Source organism: Columba livia, chromosome 21 (assembly GCF_036013475.1).
Source record: "Columba livia isolate bColLiv1 breed racing homer chromosome 21, bColLiv1.pat.W.v2, whole genome shotgun sequence".
Classification (NCBI taxonomy): Eukaryota; Metazoa; Chordata; class Aves; order Columbiformes; family Columbidae; genus Columba; species Columba livia.
Genome location: NC_088622.1, coordinates 3,022,679 through 3,029,893, shown reverse-complemented (window position 1 = coordinate 3,029,893; position 7,215 = coordinate 3,022,679).

Here is a 7,215-nt window from a genome sequence, read left to right as displayed (position 1 = left end):
ATCGTGTCCTGCTTTAAAGCTGTTCTGCAGGGAGCCGGAGTTGAGCTGCTGTCACTGCGGCCATGAGGTGGACTTCAGTTGTTTTGTGACAAATAGACAAAGAATTAGCTGAATTGATGTGCCTGCTGTCAAGAGGTGGCCCTCAAGGATATATTTAGTCATTGGAAGGGGGACTAAGAATACATTTTGAATCAATTGTGGTCCAGCAGGGGAAGACAACAAGCTCAGATATCTTCCTTAGTTTATTGAGGATGAGGTGTATCCTGACAACAAGTGTTGTGTTAGCCTTTTTCATGGACTGTTGCTGATGTTTGCTTGTCAGTCTTGTCACAGCATTACTGAGAAAATCCGGTGATAGCCTTGGCTTTTAGCGAGAGGTTGGCACAGTGTTAACTACACTGACAGTGAATTTGTAACCTGTTGTGATCTGTTGCTGCCAGAGAAGATGTGGTTCAGCAGCATGAGAGCTGTGGAACAGAAATGTTCCTCAACACTCACGCTTGGAAGAGAAAAAAGGAAAAGACCTACAAATCATCAGTGTTCTAAGAGACGGTGATATATTTTATAGGTATTTCCATGTAATGCAGTACAAGGGACCCTGGTATGAGTGGGATGCTATATTCAGTTAAAACCAAACCTTAGTCAATGTTATCTCCTGCATTTGTTTTATTTCTTAGTAGCTCTCTAGTATAAGGTGTAATTGAAAGTTAATAGCTACACTGTAATTTTACCCTATGAGTATCTAGGTACTGTATTCCACATGGGGGAAGATAAAGACTTCAGGGGATTTCCAGCTGTGTGAGAGCAGATGGCCAGAAACAAAAGGCTCATGAGCAGATGCTTCTGTTTCCAAAGCCCTTTGTGTTGGGTTGCAGCTCTGCGGGCTTGGCTGGGCTACTATTAGTCTTCCCATTCCAGAAGACTCAGTTCCCTGTGGCTGGAAGTTTGTATTCTCTGAGGAGCACGACTGCCCCGCTGTGGGTGTTGCCTGAGTTGCATTGAGGTGTAAGCTGGTTTTTATATCTCTTCTGGTTTTAAATCAAGATGGAAATGGCACATTTAAAGCCAGTGATGTTGCATGGTACATGTTATGTACCTTAAACCTGGATCTTCAAGAACATCTGCAGTTCCAGTTTTGGAAGAAAACACACAGACTTTATTTCAAAAGCTGCTGTTAGGAATTATGGAGTTATAAAGTGCTGAGGAGTAAGGGGTGTGTGTTATACCCCTGAACAAACCTGCTATCAGAGGACAGGGGATATGGGCAGTAAAGCCATAACAGAGATATTTGTGAACTGCTGGGCCATGTTGTGTGTGCCTGGTATAGTGTGAGCAATAGCTGGGGGGGGATTTGGCACACAGGGGACGTCGACAGTCTCATTGATTGATGCTTTTTAACTAGAAAGACTCATCTCTTGTTGGCATTTCCAAAATACTTTGTCTTGTGTAAAGCTGCAGCACCCAAAATGCTAAACACCCCGGTAAGTGTGTGTTTGTCCATTCGGAAGGTGCTGGTCTAAGCTGGTTGCACTCTGCAGATTTGAAACCTGGTGCATTTTTCACACACAGCTGATCTCTGAATTAGACCTGTTAAATGAATAAACCAGCTAATTGCACATAAATCCTATCAAGGGATTTTTCTTCTGTCAGAGGGGCAGGCTTGTAATTTATGCAAAAACAGTTGAGAAAGCTTTTTAGCAGAACCACGTCTGGAAGCAATAGCATGGCTGTTTCTCACCTGCCACTTCAGAAGGTGAAGTCTGGATTCTCAGCCCAGCTTACCTGGGCCTCTCTATTTATACCTGGTGATTTAATAAGCATCAGAAAGCAAAAAGAGCTGGGAAATTGGGTACCTGGTTGCCGTAAATGGACAAAACTTAGTGGTGTGATGGAACAGCTGAAAGCTGGGCTGTTGTGTTGTGTGCGGCTATACAGACCTTTGGAAAAGGAAGCTGGAGCCCTGAGCTGGAATCCTCTGTTCAGATGAGTAGTTTGGTCCTGGCTCTGAGTGAAGAGCCTTCTGCTGGTTAACAAGGCTGCAAATGAAGCCCAGGTATTAATTATTGTGCGCACCTTGTTGGCAGTGCATGATGGAGACCTGTTGCAGGTACAATTACCAGATGTCTTAAATTAATTGGGAAATGGCATGTGAAATGGCAGGATTAGAAGAACATTGCTTAGGTTGTAAAGTCAAAAGCTGAACTCAGATGCTGTTGAACTGTATGTTCCTGCCTACACCAGTGAATCAATCCCACAAGGGCAGATGCTGTGCTCACCTGTCCCATCAAACCAGCTCTATAAAGCTTTCGAGTTAAAGCTCAGGGTATTTGGGCCAGATCAGGGAGGTGCTTCCAGCTGCTGAGGATCCAGGCTCTACCTAAAGAGGCTGCAGCACTGAAAGGAGTCACCTACAAAGGAAGAAAAGAGACCAGAACTGGTAAGTGCTGTAACACCAGGCTGTGGTTTGTAGATAAGAATTTAAAGCGTGTAAGAGAAAAGTGAATGATTGGTAACTGTGTGTGTTTGGAGAGAGGGGGATAAGTGAATAGGGAACAAGATTTGATTGCTGAAAATCGAGACCTAAACCTGCAGTGCTGGAGAGGGGGAGATGTGTCTGGTCCTCGGTCAGGGCGTCAGTCCCGCTGCACAGCTCCTCACCTTTCCATAGCGTCCCCGTGGAACTCCTGCGCGCAGGGCTGTGCTTTGCGACCGAGTGCAGATGTAGCACAGCCGGTGTCTTTATTGCTGCTGTAATTTGCAGGGCCGGCGCTCTTTGGAGCAGAAGGAGGCATCAGCTTAGCAAACACGAACCGGGAGGTTGTTCTGAGAGCAGCAGCCAGCCCGGAAAGCGAATCTGAGGCAAAGGCAGGCGGAGGAGCTGAGTGATGAGCGGGGAGCAGAGGAGCTGAGTGATGAGCAGGGAGCAGAGGAGCTGAGTGATGAGCAGGGAGCAGAGGAGCTGAGTGATGAGCAGGGAGCAGAGGCAGGTGGCACTTTCGGGAGCTATTCAGGTAACAGGATATATAATGGAGCGATGCAAAGGGCTGGAGTGGGAAAGATCTCCCGTTACTCACGGGCTGTATTTCTGGGTTTGTAGAAATAGCTTTTCTGCTTTGTAGCCAAGCCGGCTCGTAGCAATTATTTCCTAATATCTTTGCTTCTAAGTCTCGTATAGGCCCTGTCTCAAAGAGGTTGTTCTGGACAGAAAGGAATGTTTCCTTCCCTCTGTAATTAATGAGAAACCAAATGATTCAATACTAGGCATTCTCGTTAGACATCCCCCCTGGTAGGGAGTAAGCACATCATTGGTAATCACTCTTTGGAACTGAAGCCGTTGGTGCAAGGCAGGTTTTCCAACCCCTTGCTGATTCCAAACCACCTATAGAGCCTGCTCTCTGTTTTCTAGTATCGTGGGCGTTAGGAAATTCATTGACTGTGGTGCCTTGTCAGCACCCACTGGCTCATTCACGACTTGTGCAAAGAGCCTCGCGCGCTGCTGGGGGGAAAAGCCCCACAATGGCACAAGGGACCATGAAGAGGTGATGGAGGGAGCGCAGCTGCTGTGTTTTCCTCACTGGAGGAGGATGTTTGACTTTGCTGCTGCTGTGCGGGCCGCAGGAGACACGAGGAGGGTGGTGGATGCCGAGAGGATCTCTGGGCAGCCAGCCAGCCCTGCCTGCCCTGCAGCAGCGTCTGGGGCTCCGGCCTCGCGCTCCCTTTCACAGCAGGGTTTAAAGAGCTGTGCCAGGCACCAGCTTGGCCCCACCGCTCCCTCGGAAAGCTTTTATTACTGCTCCCTTTGTATTGCTGCCTGCAGTTATTTCCTTGTAGATACGAGCTGTGGGTGGGTGGGAGAATTCAATGCGGGAACCCTGCTCCTCTCTGCACGTGGGAACGTGGCCTCTGCCTGCTGGGGTCACTGTGATAGTGCTCAAACTGTCCCGTTCTGGGACGTCCAGGTTTGGTCATTTCTACATTGAGACCATTCGTGGTGCCTCTTTTGGTCCCTGAGGGCTGAAGTGCCCTCAGATCTGACACATCCTATATGTACTTTGTGCTCCATAGACGCAGTTGCAGAGACTGAGGTACAGGGTGGGGAGGAGGGTAAGAAGAAGAAATAAAGCCACACAGCAGCTGCAGCACTCAGTTCTGCCAAGAAAAGCTGAAGGTAAAAAGGAAGGGGAAAAAAACTGTGGCAGGGAGGAAGAAAAAAGGTTGAGTGAGGAACCCAGATGATAAAAATGAGAGGTATGCAAACAACATAAACTATAAGGAAGAAAGCAATCACAAGGCCCAGCCTTGTGCCACACTTGGAGTGTGCATGTGGTGACATCTCCTGTCTATAACACAATGCGGAGGCTTAGCTCTGTCTAGAAACCTGTACATTTAATCATCCCGGGTGGCGGTTACGGGCTTAAGTTACAGGAGAGAACAGAAACACAAACCAGTTCTGCAAAATAAAAGCGTTGGACAAAGGCCGGGGACAATGACGCTTTGCTGACAAGGGTGTCTGCAGCGGGGGCACCGTGTCCCCTCCCCGCTGCGCCTGCGGCCGAGTTCAGCTCTGGTTCAGCATCTCTCCGCGCTGATGCTGCCTGTCAGCAACCTGCAATCCTATCGGTGTAGTGAGCTGTATGAGCTTAACCCAGCCGTCCAAAGAGTAATGTGAGAACGAGGGAGCTCTGTGATGGGCAGAGGGGTGTAGCATTCCCCCAGAAACTGAGCTGGGAAAGCACCTGCACTGGTGCATTCCGGAAGCAGAATCTGTGGTTTCTTTGCAAGGACCAGAACTGCCCCAAGCATCGTCTGTGCCGTCCAGAAAGGGCTTTTTCCTTTCTTTTTCCAGTAGTGGCTGCTTCCCCATCAGACACTTGAGACACATCAACCTCCTGCCAGCAGTGACGGATGGCAAAGATCACTCCTGCCCACCCGGAGCTGCTTGCAAACTGATTTGATCTCAACATATTATTTGCAGGGTGGTATGTTTTGTTTTAGCGTTTTGAGGGGAAAAAAAATGCTTTCACAAACATTGTTTGAAGGGATATTTGCAATGAACAGTGATTGAAAGGTGCATATCATGGCTTCCATGTAGGCTATAAAATCATATGTCTATTACTTTGCAAAAACTAGAATCCTCTTGCCCACTGTTCAGGATGAAGGTGTTAAGAACAGGCCTGGACCGGTTCCGAGAGCTCGGTGTGTTGCTCCCTGTCTGTGTTGCTGGCTCGTCTCAGCTCTCCCATGGGGTGGGTGACACTTTCTGGTGAGGTGGAGAGGAAATTAATCAGTGGATTTTGTACAGTGCTTTGAAGATAACAAGTGCTGAGGGGGGAAGAAGAGATGGTGCTTGAAATGGAAATTTTGCCATTTCTGTCACTGTATTTTCTTTCCTTTTAAAAAAGTACATTCAAATGTGTCATCAAAGGTAAGAGTGTTGTAAGACCCGGGAAGGAGCAGCTGCAAGGGGGAGGTGGGAGCCAGAAACCTCCTCCTGGAGGAGCGGGTTTGCAGAGGGAAGGACAGAAATGCAAATCTGAAATCCATCCCCGTCTCTCTCCCTTGAGCGCTTTGGCCGTTTATAACAGTTTAAAGCGAAGTCAGTTGCTGAGGACAAGAGGAGAAGCTTGTAAATCCATTTACTCCTTTCTGCACTAAAGGCGAGGCAGTGAATTTGTAGTGGAAATGCAAGTGCACAGACGAGGCGAGGTGTTCCACATTAGCCATAGAGGATGGCTCAGAAATTACCAGAGCAAACCTTTGAACAGACTCAGTTACTACTTGATGTCCAGGGGGTGCTGCTGCTCAGACCCCGGCTTTGATGCTTTCACCTCAAAAGGTACCATAATACACAACAGAAACACAAATATCCCCAGTGCTCAGGGTCCTTTTTACAATATTCTGCTTAAAAGGGCTACTCTCTGTTTGTGATGTTATTACTACCCAAAAGCTGAAAGTAAGTTTGTTATATTTTCTGTACTTACAAGATATTATCGCTTATGCAAATCAGAGAATGAATTGCCTTGTGACTATACAGGGGATCCAGAAATAAGCACCGAGGGGCGATGCGATTAATCCCGCTCAGGAGCAAGACTGTCGTCAGTCATTTGAAGCTCCAGCGCCGGTGACTTTCAAGGTGTACAAATCTCTCGTTAGATACGTTCCGTGTTCTGCAGATGGCCGTTTAGTCTCCTCGCTGCATGCGCTGGAACGTGCCCAAGTGCACAGAAATGAGAGGAACGATTGTTAGGGCTGAAATTTTTTGTTCGTTTTCAATGGGATTGGGTTTTTTTCTTTTCTCTTTGCATGGTGCACATCCTGGGCTTTGATAAATGAGTCTCACTAGACACTGTGGTGAGCCAACCTCTGCTAATATTCATGATGCAGAACCCACTAGGAAATGGTCTGAGTTGGGGAAATGGAAAAACTTCTACAAGATAAAAAGATTTTCTTTTCCTGAGGAAACCAGTTTATAACATTTTACATTTCTGGGTTGTTTTAGAATATTAAACACAGAAATTTCAGGGTCATATATGCTCTGAAGTTCTGAAGTCATTGATAGCAAAGATATGATGACTGAACCACGTGCAAGGACACAGACAAGGCGCTTTTTTAGATCACAGATGTATCCAGAGCTGCCTTGGGAGCCTGATGTGAAAGAGTGGGAAAGCTTCGCTGGGTGTGAACACGCCGTGAGCCGCTGCCGCTGTGACCTCCACCACGGACGTGTCTCCATCCAGGAGGAATAATAACCAGCACCTTCTTCCCATTCCTGTGGCCCTGCACCAACGTCTGCCCCACGGCCACCCCGGGGCAGCTGGCACCCAGAAACTCGTCACTTCAGCCTGTCCCATTGGTGACTTGTCCCTCCAGCTCCTCAGAGTTGCAGCAGATCAACAAATAACATAATTCTTTTGAAGAGATTCTGTTGAGCCACTGATTCCTGTGCACTTGAATGGGTGTGAATATGCTCAAATCGATTGAAGTCTTATTTACATTACTTCTCCTTTCACTGCGACCCATGCAGCCAGTTTTAAATAGAAATAACTGTGTCTAGGATGAGTTCACAACCATCCAGCGCCTTGTCCTTCAAGTGGTGTGAGACTCTCCAAAAGTTCTCTTCTAATATGTGTGAAACTGAGATTTTAAATTCCTGAGATTTCTACAGTAAAACAAACAAAAAACAAAACAGACCCCCCTACCCCCCCCAAGCAAATA